Raw genomic sequence first — 20,681 nt, 5'->3', positions numbered from 1 at the left:
GGGAAATGATGCCCGGGATAACGCACCCAAACCTCCCCCGCCGAGGCCAGTGCGACACCCAATACTGCCCCTAATATGCCCCCCACCACAAGCGGTCTAGCCCAAGATGGCGCCCCAATCCACCCTTCGCCTTGGGCAGTGCAACTCCTGATACTGCATCCAACCAGTCCTCGCCTGCCCGGCCCCTCACTCTGCCTCCGCAGGCAGTGCAGCCTGGGATAGCTCACCTACTCTGCCACCTTTCTACCACACTGGCTGCGCAGTACTCTCCCTCACCGCGACCAACGGCAGCCGGACGAGCGACGCTGCTGCAGACTCAAGCCTCCACCATACCACCGGCGAGGCCTCCTTTTCTAGGCCGGGCGCGGAACACACGGGCTTGCAAACGCAGTAGAGTACAGACCGACACGATTGCCCCTTACTGAAGTTATATTAGAGAGGTTCTTGTACTACATGATCTGATTGGATGAGAGCAAAAGCGGTAGCTCTATTTTGATTGGGCTTTGTTTTCACGTTCTGATTGGATAAGAGGAAGTCTTATACTAACCAATCAGAACATGATAACAAAGTCCAATCAGAATAGTCCTAGAGGTTTCCCTCATCCAATCAGAACATGTAGTCCAGGAACTATATTTGCATTAAACCTTATATATAAGGGATGCCAAGGGGGGGAGGCTTGCGATTACAGGTTTTTCTGCATCGGCACCCGTAGCTGCTCCATTCCTCGTTTAGAGGAGAAGGGGGAGGCGGTAGCCGCGCATGCTGGAAGCTGGAGTTTCAGTTGACTCGCCTCGCTTCTGCGGTTCCTGGCGGTGAGGGAGGATACAGCACAGCCAGAATGGTAAAAGGCTGGCGGAATACGTTCATTATCCCAGGATGTACTGTCAGTGCTTTCCCGGTAAACCCCGCGCCCAACCCGGGGTGTGTGTTGGGGGGTTGTGGAGTTCCTGGCTCTCACCCGGGGTGCGTGTCTCTTCCCACGGGGACACCCCAAAGCGGCAAGAAGTCTTCCGGGGGACAGGGACAGGCACCCAGGGTTCCAGGGGGAGGTTGAGGCAGGTCGCGGAAAAAAGGCGGCGAGGCCGAAGACTGGCTTTCCACAGCAGACATCAGTGTCTTCCGGGGCGACTCCTCGCCTGAACCTGTGGGGTTGTGGAGTCCCTGGATTACATCCAGGGTGCGTGTGTCTCCCCACGGGGGCACCCCAAAGCATCAAGAAGTTCCCCGGGGTATGGGGACAGGTGCCCAGGGTTCCGGAGGGAGGTTGAGGTAGGCGGCGGAAAAAAAGCGGCGAAGCCGAAGCAGTGGCTAGGTTCCCACGGCGGAGGTCAGTGCCTTTTCGGTAGCCCCCGCTCCTGACCCGGGCGGGTCATGGAGTCCCTGGTTTCCACCTAGGGTGAGTGTCTCTCCCCACGGAGCACCTCAAAGTGGCAGGAAGATTCCCGGGGAACAGAGACAGGCGCCCAAGGTTCTAGGGAGAGGTTGAGGCAGGCCGCGGAAAAAAAGCGGCGAGGCTGAAAAAAAGGCTGGGGTCCCCAGACGGAAGTCCGTGCTTTTCCCGCAGCCCCTGTGGCCGACGGCTCTTGGGAGTCCCTGGTTCTCACTCAGGGTGCGTGTCTCTCCTCCAGGGGGCACCCCAAAGTGACAAGAAGTCCCTCGGGGGACAGAGACAGGCGTCCAGGGTTCCAGGGGGAGGTTGAGGCGGGTCGTGGAAGAAAAGCAGCGAGGTCGAAGAAGAGGTTGGGGTCCCCGGACGGAAATCAAATTTCTTCCCTGCAGCCCCCGCACCCGACCTGGAGGGGTCATGAAGTCCCTGGCTCCCACCCAGGGTGCGTGTCTCTCCCTCTGGGGGCACCTCAAAGCGTCAAGAAGTTCACGGGGAACGGGGTCAGGCGCCCAGGGTTCCAGGGAGAGGTTGAGGCAGGCTGCGGAGAAAAAGTGGCGAGGCCGAAGAAGAGGCTGGGTTCCCATGACGGAGGTCAGTGCCTGCCCAGCAGCTCCTGAGCCCGAGCTGGGGGTGGGGGTTCGTGGGGTCCCTGGCTTCCCTCCAGGGTGCGTGTCTCTGCAAACGGGGGTGCCCCAAAGTGGCAAGAATTTCCCCAGGAGTCGGGGACAGGGTCTAGGGTTCCAGGGACCCCGTGGGGTGGGGGTGGGGGCCCTATCCAGGAAGTTACTGCCCGTGTTGGGGGGCTGGTTGGGTGTGCTCTCTGGGGCATCACTGGCTACGGAGGGGAGTGGGTTGGGGGCGCTATCCGGGGTTGCGCTGCACGAGGCTGGGGGTGGGTTGTGGCAGTACTGCCGCAGTGGGTGGGTTTGGGGGAGCTATTTGGGGATATACTGCCCATGGCCGGGTGGGGGCGAGTTGGGGAACTATGGGGTGCTGCAATGCTCTGGTCGGGGATGAGTTGGGTGCGCTATTAGGTGCAACACTGCCAGAGGTGAGGTGCCCGGTTGGGGGTGCTATTGGGTGCTTCGCTGCCTGCAGTGGGCAGGGGGTATGATATCCAGGGCATCGTTGCCTGCCTCTGGGAGTTGGATGGGGGCGCTAACTATGTAGGGGTGCACTGCCCATAGCTCGGAGTGTGTTGGGGATACTATCTGGACCTGCAGTGCTGGTGGTGGGGGACGGGTTAGGGTCGCTGTTGGTGGCAGGGAGGGGGATGTTGAGGGTGCTCTCTGGGGGCTACAGTGAGGCAGAGGTAACGGGGTTTGTTGGGAATGCTATTGGGGCGGACTGCCCGTGGAGAGTGGGGGGAGGGGCGCTGGTTGGGGGCAGTATTGAAGGCCAGATACACTGCCCGTGGCTGGGGGGTTAGGTTGGGTGCTATGGCAGGGAGCAGGTGGGTATGCTGTCTGGGGCCGCATTGGCTGTGACGGGGGCGGGTTGGGTGCCCTATCGGGGGTACACTGCCTGAGCCAGGGTGATGGGTTGGGTACACTATCTGTGGCTGCAGTGCCTGAGGTGGAGAGAGAGTTTGGGGTGCTATGGTACCTGCACTGCCTCAGAAAGGGAGTGGGTTGGGGGCACTGTCCCGGGCTGCTGCTCCTGGTGGGGAGCAGCTTAGGGCGCTATCCGGGGTTGCACTGCCCGCAGTGGGAGGTGTTTTGGGTGCCATATCAGGGCGTCACCATCCGAGCCAGGGATCTGGTTGGGGGCAATATCCCGGACTATACTGTGCTCAGCAGGGGGCGGGTTGCGGGTACCATCGGGTGCTGCATTGTCTGAGACGGGCGGGTTGCAATTGCCAATAGGTGCTACAGTGCCGGCATTGGGGAGCGGGGTGTTGGGGGTGCTATCCAGGGGCTGTACTGCCGGCGGCAGGTTAGGGGCACCATTGGGGTCTCCACTGCCACTCTGGTGGCAGGTGGCGGAGGTGGCAGTGACAGCGATGGTCAGAAGAGTAGTCTTTCTCTCCCCAACTCCAGATTCGAGACGGCTGTGTGTGGCTGGGGCACAGTGTATGTGTTGCGCAGACCACCTGGGACCCCCAGGCACACGGTAACAGACACCACGGGGTGACAGGGCCCTGTGAGTGGAGGGACGAGGAAGGGGAAGCAGCACTTGGGTGGGGAGGGCTGACTGGGGTTGAGTGTCTGCTGCTCCTGCTTTCCGAGAAGTGCAGCTAGGGTGGGCCCAGTGGTTCCTGTGGAGTGGGAAGCCCGGGCACTGTGGTGTCTCCAGGTCCCAGTTCCTGGCCAATATGGGCCAAAAGGAGAGGCTGGACTTGAGAGGATTCGTGTGAGTTCCTTGGCTGAAACTGGCTCCTGCAACCCAGTGGCCTGCATGAGAAGGTGAGGCTCTAATGCTACCACTCTGCATCCTGTTATAGGCTTTTCTGGCTTTGCCTACGCAGTTCCTCCATGCCAGGAGGAGTAGCCGCATGTCACACGCTGGAGGCTGGGCCTTGTAGCAGGATAGCACCTCGCTGCGTTTAGTAGCCGCGATGGAGACTGCAGATGGAGCTGACGGAACAGTAGAAGGGTGGCTGGCTGCCGCCAGGGCAAGGGCAAGGCTGTGGCAGTGGCCAGGTAACAACATTGTAGGATGGGCCAGTGCGTCGAGGGCAACAGCAGCAGTGGCTCTGTTGACATCGGCGCTCGTGGTGGCAGCAGCAGCAGCAAGTCTGGGGGCTGGGAAGGCAGCTAGGAGCCCTGCAGGGCTGGCCTTCCTGGCCTGGCCTGGGGAGGAAGCTGTGAGTGCTGTACCTTGGGCCTCTATGGCAGCCGTGCAGGCGCAGCCAGGGGAAGGAGTCCTCCCCGCTTCTCCTGCAGAATCTGGGGGGTGCCCTCCTCCTGCTGCAACCTGAGCCAGGCGTGAGTGGCACCATTGTGTCTTTATTAAAGCTTGGGTGGTGACTATTTGTGTATCTTTTTGCTTGTTTTTTGTTGGGATAGTCAGACTTTTTAAAATTTCATGTATTGGGGAGGGGACAAAATGTGTATAGGCTTCTTGATTCCCTTGCCTGTTCTCTTTCTTTTTTCCAGTTTGGTTTTTTTCTTATCATTTTCTTCTTCCTCTTCATTTTTTTATGCTGCTGTTTCTGTTTCTTGTATCATGTGGAGAGGGGAGTGGAAGATAGAGATGAGGCCCCCTCCCTAGAGACAGTCGAGTCCCCAGGGAAAGCTGATGCATTTTCTAATGAGGATTTTCATTGGTGAGATGTGTGCAGAGTGACCCTGCCTAGGTGTCCAAAAGCCTCCTTGTGTGTGGTGTGACTCCAGGCCCAGGAGGTAAGCCCTCTTGTGTAGAAGAACCTGTCCTGGAAACATTTGTCCTGAGAGCACCCAATGGTACATTAGGGAGGTGAGAGCAACTTAGAAGGGACATATGGCCAGCCCCTCCCAGGAGTCCTATCTCAGGCAGACGCTGGCCCACAGCCCAGGGGCTGACACGGACATCTTCTCCAAGCCACTGTGGGCAGGTGTTGCCAGGGCAGTGTGGTGTTGGATGACGCTGAAGCTGCTGCACAGCCTGAGGTACTCCTCTCTGACAGACTGAGGGCCAGGTACTGCACAGCCTGAGGTGTTCATCTCCACCAGACCAAAGGCCAGGCTCAGGGTGGCTCCCCATCCCCTGCCACGAGAAGGCCCCATTTGTTCCACAAACCGACTCCGTGAACCCATCCCCCAGGCCCCTGACTATGCTGAGCAGCAGGCCTGGTGAGCACTGGTCTCTCCGTGCTGCAGGTACACACCTGCCTAGGGACCACCTCCTCACCTTCAGGCAGGGGGTGACCTTTTCCTGCCTTTCATGCCAGTCACCCCCCACGTGCTGTGAGGCTGAAGTCAAGCAGGGAAGCAGCAGAGAAGGCGTGGAGATAGACAAGCGCCACAGCAGGGGCTGAAAGAAGCTCTGGGGTCCACAGGGTTATTGGCCAGATGTCCAGAGAGAGACTCCGGGGTCCTGGTCTCCAAGGGAGAAGAGAGGTTGGGGAGAGGCCTTTGATCAGGCATGTGGCCCCTGCTCTTCCTGAGCAGGTCGGGCAGCTGGTGAGTGCCTGGCTAATGCAGTTCCCACTGGGCCATACTCCCGGGAGGAGAGCGTGGCCTCTTTCCCAGCTGTTTTCCATCCAAGATGCACAGAGAGCAGGCCCGAGATGCAGGTCACAGCCAAAGCAAGTGGCAGGTGGTGCTGCTTCCCAGGGGACGTTGCTGTGGCTGTTCTGTGGCTTTGAGATGCTTGGGGTGCCCACCTGGAGCTGTGAGCCGGCCTGGCAGGCCTGGGAGGGCAGCAAGGGCACTTGTGAAAGTTCCCTTTTCTTGAATTTAACAATCTTCCCATGTCCACTCTCCAGTACTCTTTTCTGTTGTTCCCAGACAGTGCCAGCAGAGGCCACATGCCATCTGAATCTGGCCACGCACACTCACTGCAGGGTCCTGAGAGGGCATGAGGCCAGCATCCCTCACTTTAGGACTGGGAAACCAGTTCCCATGTTTCCAAAACAGCTGAGACAGCTGCCACTTCCTGTCACCCAAGCCTAGCCTCTGCACCTCACTTTCCTTTTGGGGCCTCAGTACCTTCTTTCTACCTTAGTATCTCTGTCCTCCAAAATGAGGACGAGGAGGGATGGAGGTGTCGAGAGGCCGCCCAGGTCCCAGGCTCCTGTCCTAGCCACTGCCCATCCTTGACTGTCACTCTCCCAGCCTCCCAGCTGAACTCCCTGGCACCTACTGACCTGTAGCCACCTGTACTTGGGCCTATCTGCACCTCTGCTGCTTGTGGGCTAAGCACAGATGGGACTTGGAGAACTGCAAGCTAAGGAAGAAGGCAGGTGCATCTCTGGGTCCCTTCTCACCCAGTTGAGGCCTTCCACGATGCAGTCCCCAGTCAGGGACAGACCCACGTCTCTCAAGACCCTGTGTCCACAAACCATTTCCTCTGAATTCCATTCCTTGGGCCTGAAGCCTGCACCCAGCTGTGCAGTGGACCCTCAAGGGCCAGGATGGAGACCACATCTGGCAACCATGAGAGAGGCTGCAGGAGATGGACCTGAGTGAGCTCTGCGCCAAGACAAGGCCCTGCCAATGCTGTTGGAGAAGAAGTGACTGTGCTGAGAGAAGAGAGAGGATGCTGCCATGATATGGCAGAGTCAGTCTGCAGTCAGTGCTTGGAGGATGAGGCCCCAGGTCCCACCTCTAGCCTGCTCCAAAGGCCAAGCAGGCAGGATCTGAAGAATCTGGGGGTTTCCCTCTGCTCCTCCCTCACCTGGCTGAGAGATAGAGGCAAACTGGACAGTACTGCCCATAGCCCTGGTGCCTGCCGCACAGGCTGGGAAGAGCACCCCTCATCCTCTTACGCATCTACCCAGCCAAGAACTCCAGGCTCCGTGTCCCACCAGGGTGGGCAGGGCCGTTGGACAGAGCAGGCCCAGTGCCCACACTGGCAAGGGCATCCCCCTCTGGAGGAGCTGTGGGGACCAGATCATCCAGAGCACCCTCCCCTGGCTTTCCATTGCTGGGAAGGCCCTGTCCAAGGTTCTGCTCTCTTGCTGTCTGAGCTCAGTGGTGAGTGGCATCCCACAGTCCCACAGAGACAGCCCCGGGGCCACTGTGGGCTGCTATAATCCCCAGAGCTGAGCTCCATGAGCTTGGGAGGGGGGCTGGGGGAGGCTCCCTTAGGAAGAGACATTGGCAATGAGGGTCGATGTGGGCAGGGAAGACCCAGGCCAGGTGCTTGATGTGAGCCCAGCAAGTTTGAGGGTCCTGGGGGAAGGCGCTTGTGACTTCTGGAGACTCAGGTCAGGGGAGAGGAATCCAAGGTCACAGGGAGTCATGTCTGGGGCAGCCAGGTTGATATATCCAGCCTTGTGCCCCTTGGCCACTTCCCTGCCACCGTCCCTCAGCAGGAAGAGCTCTTTCATTATTTTCCATTTTCATTTTTTTCCCTTCCATTTACATTATTTGGGTTTGTTTCATTGTGGGGTTTTTTCCCCCTATCTTTTTTTTTTTTTTTTCTTTTCTGCGTCTTGACTGACTTAAGGTCCTTGTTGTAGATTTTGGCTGTTAGCAGTTGTTCAGATGCATAGTGTGGGAGCATTTTCTCCCGTCATGTGTCTGTGTGTTTATTCTGCTGGCAGTTTCTTTTCTGTGCCCCAGCTTTGTGGATCATTAGACCCAACGTGCGCATTTCGCTGCTTCTTGAATTGTTTTTGGAGGCTGAGCCGTGTAAATGCTTTGGGAAAGCCCATGTGGAGAAGATTATTTTCCAGGTTTTCTTGTAGGATTTTTGTAGTTTGAGGTCTTCCATTGAACTCTTTCTTTCATCTTTAAGTCAAGATGACATTTTTGTGTGGTGACAGGTAGGGCTCCAGTGTTATTTGAGGTGTTTTAGGGGACAGTGATGTGGAGAACCCACACTTTTACCTGTTAGTTTCATGTGTGCTTACCCAAAGTGACCTTTAAGGTTATTTGCCCAATTTTGGTTGGTGGGGGGGGGGGAGAGAGAGAGAGAGAGAGTTTTTTCTTCCTTAGTAAACTTTGTTTCTGGTGAATATTCAATATGAACCTCCCTCAGATATGTGATTACTTATCATTTTCTCCCAGTTTACAGGAGGCCTGCTGTTTTGCTTCATTTAAAAAAATTCCTGTGAAGAAGCTCTTCAGTTTTTTGTGTTCTGACGCGTTTACTTTTCCTTTTGTTGGTAGTGATTTTTTGTCCAATCAAGAGAAAAATTAATTTGGGATTCATTCCTGTGGTAGTGAGTGTTTTTCTTTTGTGTTTCTTTCATCTTCTTTTCTATTTGCATCTTCTTTTCTATTTGCACATGCGTGTAGGTTCAGGTTTCCCAAAAGTAATACTCACCCTAAGTTTTCTCGTGGAAGTTTTATACTTGCAAGTGTCCTGTTTGGATTTTGAAAAAATTTTGAATGGGATTTTTGTGTGGCGTGGAACACAAATAATTTATTTCATTCTTTTGTATGTGGATTTCCAGTTTTCTCAAAATCATTTACTGAATTGACTAGCCATTTTCCATTTTGTGTTTTGGGGGCTTTTTTTTTTTTTTTTTTTTTGAGACGGAGTCTCGCTCTGTTGCCCAGGCTGGAGTGCAGTGGCCGGATCTCTGCTCACTGCAAGCTCCGCCTCCCGGGTTCATGCCATTCTCCTGCCTCAGCCTCCCGAGTAGCTGGGACTACAGGCGCCCGCCACCTCGCCCAGCTAGTTTTTTGTATTTTTTTAGTAGAGACGGGGTTTCACCGGGTTAGCCAGGATGGTCTCGATCTCCTGACCTCATGATCCGCCCGTCTCGGCCTCCCAAAGTGCTGGGTTGGGGGCTTTTTTGAGAAAGGTGTTGACTTACACATTCAGGTTCATTTCTTGGCTGCCAAATTGTGTCCATCGGCAAATGGTTCTATTTTTATGACTCCCGTATTGTTTAGATGACTATAGCTTTTCAATATAATTTGACATTGGGAAGAGTTAGGCCTCCAGCCACATTCATATTTCTGGGAACTGCTTTGGATCTTTAGGGACTTTGATGGTTCTGTGTGTACGTTAGTACTGCTTATTTCTAATTTTAAAATTTGTTTTGTAATACATGTTCAAAATTAGGGGGCACAGTGAGATCTTTTCCTACTTGTATACATTGAGGAATGATGAAATCAGGGTGTTTGTCGTGTCTGTTCCCATGTGTACTTTTTATTTCTATGTGTTGTGATCCTTCAGTGTCCTTCTTTCTAGCTATATTGAAACAGAGGTTGCTATATTGGTACCACCAGTCACCCTGCTGTGGAGTGCATCAGCAGAATTCACTCCTGCCCTGGAACCGCAGCTCTGCACCTGTTACCAATGACTGCACATTCCCTCTCCTCCCCACTGCCTCTGATAACCACTGTTGTATCTTCACCTTCGATTAGATTCTTTCTTTTAGTTTCCGCATGGTTGAAATGAGATAACAGTGTTTGTCTTTCTCTGCCTAGCTGATTTCATTTAACTTAATGTCTTCCAGGATCATCTGGGTTGCTGCAAATGACCTCAGGCCGTGAATTTTTAGGGATGAGGCGTATTTCATTGTGTCTGTGTGCTGAAGTTCCTTTATTGCTCTATCAGTTGATGAACAGGTTAGGTTGATTTGGTTGATTTTCATACCTTGGCTACTGTGAGTAGTGCTTCCCTAAACCTATTGCTTCAATATACTGATTTCATTTTCACTAAGCATATACTCACTATTGGAATTTCTAAATGAAATGGTGGTCTCTTATTTGGTTATATTTATTCTAATTAGAGTAAGTTGGTATCTGAGTGTGATTTTTATTTACAGTTTTGACATGACTAGTGATATTGAGAACCGAATTTTTTACCTGCTAGTGGATTTCCTATCTTTTCAGAAATGTCCCTTCAGGGTCTAAGCCCAGTTTTGACTGGGGTACTTGAGTTTTTGTGTTTAGCTCCTTAGTAGTGTTAGTTTCCGCTGCATGTCAGTTAACAACCCCTTTCAGATACAGGATTCCTCATCATGTCCTTTCTGTCAGAAGAATGTCTTCTCATTGTTGGTTGGTGCATTGTTTTCGTTACTGTGCGGTATTTCTTCAGGGGTGTGTGTGTGTATGTGTGTTTACGCCTTTTTTTTTTTTTTTTTTTTTTTTTTTTTAAGTTTGCAGTGATTATTTTTGTTAGCTAAGGTCCAGGAAAAGAAAATAAGAACTTTCAACTCATGTTATTGAAAGTGAGCGCTTTCCTTCTATTTTTTTTTCCTAATTCTTGTTTGCTTTTACATCCTGTGAACATAGATTCATTTGGGTTTGCCTAAACTTAAGCTCAGGCTGTGTCTTCCTTTGGGAGTTTCATGCTTTCAGGACTTTTGTTGAGGTCTTTTATTTCTTTTGAGGTAATATTTGTGTGTTTTGCAATAGTAATGTCCTACTTCATTTTTAGGTGGATTGCCAGTTTATTCAGAATTACTAATTGAATAGACTATTTCCAAATGTTTTGTCTTTTAGGTGTTCTTTTGAAAAATGTGTTGACTGCATACTCATTTACGTTTAGTTTTTGGCTGCCTAATTATGTCCATAGGTGGGTGCATGTCCATTTTTATGCCACTACTTCATTGTTTAAATAAGGATAGCTCTTAAAAGTAATTTGATATCAGGGAATGTGAGGCCTGCAATGGAGTTTGTATTTTCTAGGATTGCTTTGCATATTCAGGGTCTTTGGTGGTTTCTGATGTATTTTAGCGTGAGAGTGGTCAGCCTGAAAGAGATAGATAAAATGATGGTTGTATTTTTAATTTTTCAGGGAATATCCAACTGGTTTTAGTGACATGTATACTAATTTACATTCCTGTCAACTGTGGATGAAACTTCCCCACTCTGGAAATCCTCACCAGTGTTTGTCTTTCAGGTATTACATTTTTGGTAATATTCATTCTAGTTAGAGTGACATGGTATTTGAGTTGTTCTGGTTTACATCATTTTGTGATTAGTTATTTTAACCAAGTGTTTGTAAACTTGTTATTATTTTATGTGTTATTTGCTGAAAAGTTTATTTAGGTTCCTCTCCTAATGTTGGTTAGGTCAGTAGTTTCTCTTTCATTTTGTTTTGTTTCATTTTTTTGCCTGTTGGTAGTGTTCGTTGCTTATGCTTTTTGGTTTTTTTGTCTGTTTCTTTGTTTTTGAGATGGAGTTTTGCTCTGTTGCCCAGGCTGGAGTGCAGTAGTGCAGTCTCGGCTCACTGCAACCTCTGCCTCCTGGGTTCAGGTGATTGTCCTGCCTCAGCCTCCCATGTAGCTGGGATTACAGGCATGCACCACCACACCCAGCTAAGTTTTGTATTTTTAGTAGAGAGAGGGTTTCAGCATATTGGCCAGGCTGGTTTTGAACTCCTGACCTCAGCTTGATCTGCCCACCTCAGCCTCCCAATGTGCTGGGATTACAGGCATGAGCCACAATACGTGGCCAGTTGCTTACACTTTTTTGAAAAGAACTGCTCATCAGCTGCATGTTTTCCCATACTTTCTTATCATTTTTTTTTGGATTTTTAAAATTTTATTTATTGTTTTCTTCCTTGCCCACAAGACATGGAATTTGATGTAGTCCCACATGTGTATAATTTTTTTTGCCTGTGATGTTGGTAACTGATCAAGAACAAGAAAATCATGAGCATGCCACTCTGTGTTAATAAGGGTTTTTTCCCCTCATTTTTAGCTTTGTTGTTTTGTAAACTGTGAGTGTAGATCCAGGTTGACGTACATATACCCACACCCTGTGTCTTATAGAAGAGGGTTTCAGGTTTTGTATTATATGTCTTTAATTACTACTGAGTGCATTATTATATATTTTACACAATAAGGTTTCTGTTTCATTATTTTGCATAGGAATATTCAGTTTTCAGAATGATTTATTAAACAGACTCTCTCTTCCCCATTGTGTTCTTTTAACAAATGTGCTCAGTAAGGCCAGGCACAGTGGCTCACGCCTGTAATCCCAGCACTTTGGGAGGCTGAGGCAGGCAGATCACGACGTCAGGAGATCGAGACCATCCTGACTAACACGGTGAAACCCTGTCTGTAGTAAAAATACAAAAAATTAGCCGGGCAGGGTGGCGGGCGCCTGTAGTCCCAGCTACTCGGGAGACTGAGGCAGGAGACTGGAATGAACCTGGGAGGCGGAGCTTGCAGTGAGCCGAGATCGCGCCACTGCACTCCAGCCTGGGCAACAGAGCGAGACTCCATCTCAAAAAAAAAAAGAAAAGAAAAGTGTGTTCCCTACATATCATGTTATGTTGGGTATTTGGCTACCTCATTCTGTCCCTTAGGTCATCGTTTCTTGTTTGTGACAGTCATGGATTGTTTGGATAACTACAGGTTGTTTTTTCAGTTATTATTTCCTTTGCTTCTAACCTTGGATTTTTTCTTTCTTTTCTTTTCATTTTTTTTTTGTTTGTTTGTTTTGTTTTTGTTTTTCCTTTTTTTAACGGAGTCTTGCTCTGTTGCCAAGGCCGGAGTGCAGTGGCGCGATCTCAGCTCACTGTGACCTCCACCTCCTGGGTTCAAGCAGTTCTCCTGCCTCAATCTCCCAAGTAGCTCAGACTACAGGCGCCCGCCACCATGCCTGGCTAGTTTTTGTATTTTTAGTAGAGACGGGGTTTCACCATATTGGCCAGGGTGCTCTTGAACTCCTGACCTTGTGATCTGCCCGCCTTGGCCTTCCAAAGTTCTGGGATTACAGGCATGAGCCACAGTGCCCAGCATTACCTTGGATTTTTCTTTTCATGCTTTCTACTCTCATTATTATATTTTAAAATGTACATAGTCAAGTTAGTTCCATCTGTTGATGGTATGACGCTAAGTCTTGGGGTCCCAACAACCCCGTAACCCAGGCAGCAAGCAGAGGGCCAACAGGGTGGGTCCTCAGCACACGCTCCCTCTCCTTTTTTTTTTTTTTTTTTTTTGGGTCTAGTGGTCATTCCAGGTGTCTGTTGTTCTCTTTTTTATGTTTCAGTGCATTCAAAATTTAGCTTCTGCTTATAAATGAGAACCCGTGACATTTGGTTTTCTATTTGGGCCTCAGTTCACTTATGACAGTCACCTGCAGTTTCCATCTTCTGTTCTCAGGTGATCGTCCCACCTCAGCCTCTGGGTTAGATAGGACTACAGGTGCCCGCCCCCACATCCAGCTAATTTTTGTACAGTTGTAGAGATGGGATTTCACCATTTTGCCCAGGCTGGTCTTGAATTCTGAACTGAAGCGATCCACCTGCCTCGGCTTCCCAAAGTTCTAGAATTGCATTTGTGAGCCACTGTGCTGGCCTCTCATCCACTGTTGATGGCTAGGTTGATTCCGTGTCTTTGACATTGTGAATAACACTGCCATGAACATACGAGTGCCTGTGTCTTTCGGATAGAAGGATTGATTTTCCTTTGAGTAGATGCACAGGAGTGGGCTTACTGGGTGAGATGGTAGTTCTGTTTTCAGCTCTTTGAGAAATCCCTGGTCTGCTTTCAACAGTGTCTGTACTAGTTTTCATCCCCCTGAAAGCGTAGCAGCGTTTCCTTTCCTCAGCTGCCTCTCCAGTGTGTGTTCTTTGCCTGTGTGGTCCTCACCCTTGTGACCTGCATTGGATGCCATCTCGTCATGCTTTTGATTGGCAGCTCTCTGATGAGTGAGTTTGAGCATGTTTTCCTATTTGTTGGTTGCTTGCACATCGACTTTTGAGAAGTGTGTGTTCACATCCCTTGCCCTTTTATTAATGGAATATTCTTTTTCTGTTTATTCCCGTGGTTGACTTGTTGAAAGGCCTTGTAGATTCTGCATGTTGGACATTGGTCAGATGCACAGTTTGGGAACGTGTTCTCCCATTCTGTACGCTGTCTGTTAACTCTGTTGGTAGTCTCTCTTGCTATGCAGCACCTCTTTGAGATATTAGGTCTGCCTTGTCAATTTTTGTTTTTATTGCCGTTGCTCTTCAGGATTTAGCCATCTAAATGCTTTGCCAAAGCCTATGTGGAGAAGGATATTTTACAAATATTCTTGTAAGATTTTAACAGCTTGAGCTTTTATGTTGAAATCTTTCATTCATCTTGAGTTCCTCTTTGTGTCTGGTGAGAGGTGGAAGCCTGGTGTTATTCTTCTGCACATGGCTAGCCGCTTACTTCAGCACCATTGGTCGAATATGGTGTCCTTTTCCCTTTGCTTACTTTTGTGGATTCTGTGTTAGATCAGATAGTTTTCAGTGTGTGGGTTTACTTCTTGGTCCTCTTTTGCATTCCACTGCTCTGTGTGGAAGTCGGTCCCTAGCATTTCCATGAAATTTGAAATTGGGGAGTGTGATATATCTGACGTAGTCTGGATGTTTCAGGATTGCTGAGGATGAAACTCAGGGGCCTTTATGGTCCCATGTGAATGTTAGCATCATGTATTTATAGTTCTTTCAACAAATGTGTTAGGAACAATACAATGAGAGGGTAGAGTGTAAAGGAACAATACAATGAGAGGGTAAAGGAACAATACAATGAGACGGTAAAAGAACAATACAATGAGAGGGTAGAGTGGGGCGTTATGGTCCATGCGTACGTTGTGGAATGATGAAATCAGGGTATTTAGTGTTTCTGTTGCCTTTTCCCATTGTTTATTCCTTTGTGGTGAGAACCTTCAGTATCCTCCTTTCATTCTCCTTTGAATGTGGTATGGATTTTGAATGGGGCATGGATGGACTCAACTTGATAATTCCTCCAATGAATCCCATGAGATTTTCAAAAACTTTCACTTTAGATTCATGGGGTACATGTGCATGTTTGTTACGTGGGGATATTGTACGATGCTAAGGTTTGGGGTATGAATGATTCCCCAGCACCCAGGTACAACGCAATAGGTGGGTTTTCAGTACTTGTCCCTTCACGTGATGAACATACAGGTGCAAGTGTCTCTTTTTTTTTCTGGAATGATGTATCTTCCTTTGCAGATATACCCAGTCATGGGATTGCTGGGTTTAATGGTGGTTCTTTTCTAAGTTCTTTGAAAAATCTTCAAACTGCTTTCCACTATGACTGAACAAATTTACAATCACACCAACAGGGTGTAAGTGTTCCCCTGTCTCTATAGCCTTGCCAGCATCTGTTATTTTTTTCTTTTGGTGATAGCCATTCTGACTGGTGTGAGATGGTATCTCATGGTGGTTTCAATGTTCATTACTCTGATTATTAGTGATGTTAAACATTTTTTCCTATGTTTGCTGGGTGACTGTATATGTTCTTTTGAGAAATGTCCGTTCACATCCTTTGCCCAGTTTTTCACAGGGTTGTTTGCTTTTTGCTTCCAGATTTCTTTAAAGTATCTTATAGATTCTGGATATTAGACCTTTGTCAGATGCAGTTTGTGAATATTTTTTCCCATTCTGTAGGTTGGCTGTTTACTCTGTTGAGTTTCTTTTCCTGTGTGGAAGCTCTTTAGTTTAATTAGGTCACAATTGTCAATTTTTGGTTTGGTTGCAGTTGCTTTTGAGGACATAGTCGTAAATTCTTCCTCCGGGCTGATGTTCTGAACAGTATTTCCTAGATTTTCTTCTTCATAGAGCTCTTAAGGTTTGAGGTCTTGTATTTACATCTTTGATCAGAGATATGCTGGATATAAAGACAGGACTCAACCATATTCAAGAGTTGTCTCACACGTGACAACATCCACAGGCTCCAAGTAAAGGGATGGAGAAATATCTGCCATGCAATCCAAAAAAAAAAAAAAAAAAAAAGTAGGACTCACTATTCCTTTTTTCTTCATTTTTTTTTCTTTTATTGAGACAGTGTCTCACTCTGTTGCCCAGGTTGGAGTACAGTGTTGTAATTATGGCTCACTGCAGCCTCAACCTTCTAGGTTCAAGTGATCCTCCCACCTCAGCCTCTCCAGTAGCTGGGACTACAGGTGCACACCTCCACATCAGGCTACGTTTCCTACTCTTTGGTAGCGATGCACTTTTACCACGTTGCCCATGCTGGTCTCAAACTCCTGAGCTCAAGTGATCCACCTGTCTTGGCCACCCAGAGTGTTGGGATTATAGGCATAAGCCACCACACCTGGCCCGGGAGTTGCTATTCTTTTTTTTTTTTTTTTTTTTTCCTTCCTTTCTGAAACGGAGTCTTGCTTTGTCCCCCAGGCTGCAGCACAGTGGCGTGATCTTGGCTCACTGTGACGTCCACCTCCCGGGTTCAAGCGGTTCTCCTGGCACAGCCTCCTGAGTAGCTGAGATGACAGGTGTGTCCCACCATGCCCAGCTAATTTTTGTATTTTTAGTAGCGACGGGGCTTCACCATGTTGGCCAGGCTGCTCTTGAACTCCTCACCTCAGGTGATCCACCTGCCTTGGCTTCCCAAAGTGCTGAGATTACAGGCGTGAGCCGCCGTGCCTGGCTAGGAGTTGTTATTCTAAAATAAAATAGAACAGACTTTAAAACAATCAAAATTAAGTAGGATGATGAAGGCCGTTACACAGTTACAAAGGGTACATTCCAACAAGAAGACTTACTTATTCCGAATACATATGCACCCAACATGGAGCACCCAGATTCGCAGGTACTTGGAAAGCTGAGATGGAAGAATCACTTGGGTCCGGGAGGTTGAGGCTGCAGTCAACGGTGATTGCACCACTGTACTTCATCCTGCGCGACAGAGTGAGACCCTGTCCAAAAAAAAAAGAAAAGGAGCTTCACAGGGGGAGGTCCACATGCAAAGGTTGGGGAGTTCCTGCTCCCTGGTGTCCCACAACCCACCCTTCTACCCTACCTAGACTGGCCTGGGGTGATGCCGACCATGAGGCTGATCACCCTGAATTGTGCACTGTGACTGGCAGGGGGCGCTGAAGCAGCCTTTTCTGCCCCCACGTGGTGCGCATGAGCTTTCTCAACTAGGACGCTGCGTGGTGTGCGTGGCCTGGCGTCCATATTGAGTAGAAGGAGAGAGCGTCTCTGGCTCCTTCAGGTTCCGCTTGAGAACGCACCGCTGCGATTTGGGAACGACTTGGAGACTCGTCCTGGGGAGCAAGCAGCTCCTGTCTATGGCCCTGACTGCCTAGGTGGGGGCTGCGTGCAATTCAGCTTCTCCCGGGCATTTTTTTTCTACACGGTGAGTACAGAAGCTTGTTTTCTGGAACGTTCCCTGTATTCTTTTCTTCTCAATAGTTTTCCTCTTTCTCTTCTAGTATTTTGGTATTTGTCTTACCATGAGTTTTGTTCCCTGAGGGCTTTTGAGGGTGGCAAGTGTAGCAGACTGTGGTATTTTTGGGGTTTGAGGACTTTTTCTGAGGGAACCTGTCCCATATAGATGGGGAGAGAGGAAAGCCCCAGGAGGAAGGGGAAGCCCGGCCCAGGTGGGAGTTGGGGCCAGGCCTGGTGTTTGGCTGCCTCCTGGCCAGGCTTCAGACGGAGGGAGAAAGATGCCAGCTGCCTCCAGGATTTGATGAATTTTTAAATTTGCCTTCCCGCCATCGTGTCTGGGACTCTTTCATCTCCCCCACCCCTGGCATTCAGGGAAGCCTGTGTCCCCTTCTGTCCCTCTGGGCACGACCACCTGACCGGGAGGGAGGAATACCCAGGTGCGAGCCTGACGGGGAGTTGTCCCTGGTGATGGCGATGCTGAGGACCTGGTTCTGTCCATGCTGCTCAGTGTTATGTCCCCTGTGCAGAAATGTCTGTGCTGGGCCCTGCCAACTTTGGGGTTGATGATCTTGTTGTTGTTATTGCTGTTGAGCACTGTGAAGGTATTGCGTATTTTTTATAACATCCCCTTAGGAGATACATGCTTCCCCCAAACTTTCTCCCCATTTGTAGGATTGGTTTTCATTTGGTTCACTGTTTTCTTTGTGTACAGAAGCTTTCCAGTTGGATGTAGCCCCACATGGTTGTTTTTGCTTTTGTTACCTGTGATTTGCTTTCCCAATTTAAAAAATAAATATATTCACAAGCCATTCCATTCTCGACGAGGTTTTACCCTCTGCTTTTTTTTTTTCTCCCCCCGTTTTTTTCTTTTCCCGTTTCCAACCTGTGAGCCTAGATGCAAGTTGCCCCAAAACTAAGGGCTCCGCCATACCCCACCCCCGTTTTTCTTACAGACGTCTGATGATGATTTATAATTTCAGGTCTTGTGTTTAGGTCTTCAATCCATTTCGAGTTGATTTTTGTGTATTCTATACCAGAAGGGTCCTATTTCGTTCTTTTTCATATAAACATCAGTTTTCTCAAAACCATTTAATGAAGAAAATCTCCTGTCCCCATTGAGGCTTTGTGATCTCTGATACGGTTTTCATTTGCTTTGGAGGTATACCCAGTAGTGGGATTGCTAGATCATATGGTAGTTGCGTTTTCAGTTTTTTGAGGAATCTACCACTTTTTTTTTTTTTTTTTTTTTTTTGGAGACGGGGTCTCACTCTGTCACCCAGGCTAGAGTGTAGTGGTGTGATCTTGGCTCACTGCAACGTCCACCTCCCGGATTTAAGCGATTTTCCTGCCGCTGCCTCCTGAGTAGCTAGGACTACAGGCACATGCCACCACGTTCGGCTAATTTTTTGTATTTTTAGCAGAGACGGGGTTTCACCTTGTTAACCAGGATGGTCTCGAATTCCTGACCTGGTGATCCGCCTGCCTCGGCCTCCCAAAGTGCTGAGATTACAGGCGTCAGCCGCCGCACGCGGCCTACAACTTTTTTCCGTGGTGTGTATCCTAAATTATCTTTACAGCAGTAGTGTATAAGATTTCCCTTTTATCCAAATCCACACCAGCATTCTTTTTAATTTTTAAGATATTTTCAGTAATGTGTATTCCAGTAGATATGTGTGGGATGGTATCTGAATGTGGTTTTGGAGTACATTCTTTTCTGATGAATAATAATGTGAGGACCTTTTTTCTTACATGTTTGTGCATTTTGTGTCATTTATACAGCAATGTCTATTGAGATTTTTTGCCCAATTTTAGTTTGGATATGCATTTTTCATGCTGTTTGGTATTTTTTTTTTCTGTGTTCGTGTTTGATAACAATCAATTATCACTTCAGTGATTCCCTACTATTTTCTCCCTATCTTTTTCTTTTTCTTTTTCTTTTTCTTTTTCTTTTTTTTTTGTGAGACAGAGCCTCACTCTGTTGCCCAGGCTGGAGTGCAGTGGCATGATCTCGGCTCACTGGAAGCTCCGCCTCCCAGGTTCATGCCATTCTCCTGCCTCAGCCTCCAGAGTAGCTGGGACTACAGGCACCCGCCACCACGCCTGGCTGATTTTTTGTATTTTAGTAGAAACGGGGTTTCACTGTGTTAGCCAGGATAGTCTCGGTCTCCTGACCTCGTGATCTGCCCGCCTCGGCCTCCCAAAGTGCTGGGATTACAGGCGTGAGTGACTGCGCCCAGCCAATCTTTTTCTTTTTTGAGACAAGTCACCCCCACCCAAGCTGGAGCACAGTGGCAAATCACACGACCATGTGTATTGGAATATTGGCTACCTACACCTTTGAAACTCAATTTGATATCAGGAATTGTGATTCTTCCAAGTTAGTTTGTATTTCTCAGGATTCCTTAGATGTTCAGGGCTGTTTGTGGCCCCATGTTAATATTAACATTGTGTATTTACACTTTTGTTTTTTCTTTTTGGATGGAGTCTTGCTCTGTCACCAGGCTAAAGTGCAACCTCCACCTCCCAGGTTCAAGCGATTCCCCTGCCTCAGCCTCCTGAGTAGCTGGGGCTAGCTGGGAGTAAGGTGCGTGCCACCACACCTGGCTAATTTTTTTTTTTTTTTTTTTTTTTTTGTATTTTAGTAGAGACTGGGTGTCTTCACGTTGGCCAGGATGGTCTCAATCTCCTGACCTGGAGATCCACCCACCTGGGCCTCCCAAAGTGCTGGGATTACACGCGTGAGCCACTGAGCCTGGCCTATGCTTCTTCAATGTTTTGTCTATAATAAGGCTCATAAGCAGAGACTATACTGGGACATTTTTCTTAACTGGGACTTTTTTGTTTTTGTTTCTGTTTGTTTTGAGACAGTTCCGCTCTGTTGCCCAGGCTGGAGTGCAGCGGCGTGATCTTGGCTTCCTGCAACCTTTGTCTCCCAGGTTCAAGTGATTTTTGTGCCTCTGCCACCCAAGTAGCTAGAATTACAAGTGTGTGCCATCATGCCCAGCTAATTTTTGTATTTTTTAGTACAGGCGGGGTTTTGCTACATTCACCAGGCTGGTCTCCAACTTCTGGCCTCAGATGATCTGGCCACCTCAGCCTCCCAAGGTGCTGGGATTACACACATGAACCACCTTGCCTAGCCTCATCCTCATACAGGAAAATAGTTTCCTGTATGACATCAGACATATTTCCTCGTATGTCTGATGTCATGCAGCATGGGTCTCTCCCTAGCAGACTCGTTTCATTTCACCTAATTGTCTTCCAGGTTTCTCCAAGTGGTTGCAGATGACATGATTTCCTGAAGTGTTTCAGCTGATGTGTGTTTCCTTGTGTACATGTACTGTGGTTCCTTTATCCCTTCATCTGTGGATAGACAGGTAAGTTGATTCCACATCTTGGCTCTTGTGACTAGGGCTTCAGGACACATGAAAAGGCAGATAACACAGGGATTTCATTTTCTCTAAACGTGTACCCAGTGGTGGGATTGTTAGCTGGAGTGGCAGTTGTACTTTTACCTTTAGTTTTTTATTTTTTAAAGATGGAGTCCTGCTCTTGTCGCCCAGGCTGGAGTGCAGTGGCGCGATTTCGGCTCAATGCAAGCTCC

The 20,681-nt window shown here is 48.7% G+C and overlaps 1 protein-coding gene across 39 annotated transcripts in view; it reads left to right on the top strand.

The window, feature by feature from the left end:
• The first annotated feature begins 691 nt into the window (after nt 1-691).
• Nucleotides 692-20,681, top strand: part of FAM246C (family with sequence similarity 246 member C) — a 61,208-nt gene continuing 41,218 nt past the window's right edge. For 4 of the 39 annotated variants that reach the window (XR_012089559.1, XR_012089567.1, XR_012089562.1 and 1 more), the window contains exons 1-5: nt 8,650-10,510; nt 10,733-10,837; nt 16,082-17,045; nt 18,496-18,628; nt 20,343-20,454. The gene's annotated coding sequence lies outside the window, so the exon portion shown is untranslated. Of the gene's footprint in view, nt 842-875; nt 899-1,779; nt 1,979-3,317; nt 7,006-8,649; nt 10,511-10,732; nt 10,838-16,081; nt 17,046-18,495; nt 18,629-19,734; nt 20,183-20,342; nt 20,455-20,681 lie in introns of those variants that run through there. The other 35 variants (XR_012089569.1, XR_012089581.1, XR_012089573.1 and 32 more) reach the window with 31 other exon arrangements.

The sequence above is a fragment of the Chlorocebus sabaeus genome, chromosome 19, assembly GCF_047675955.1.
Source record: "Chlorocebus sabaeus isolate Y175 chromosome 19, mChlSab1.0.hap1, whole genome shotgun sequence".
Classification (NCBI taxonomy): domain Eukaryota; kingdom Metazoa; phylum Chordata; class Mammalia; order Primates; family Cercopithecidae; genus Chlorocebus; species Chlorocebus sabaeus.
Note: the sequence above shows the minus strand (reverse complement) of the source record. Positions and strands in the feature narration are given on the sequence as shown.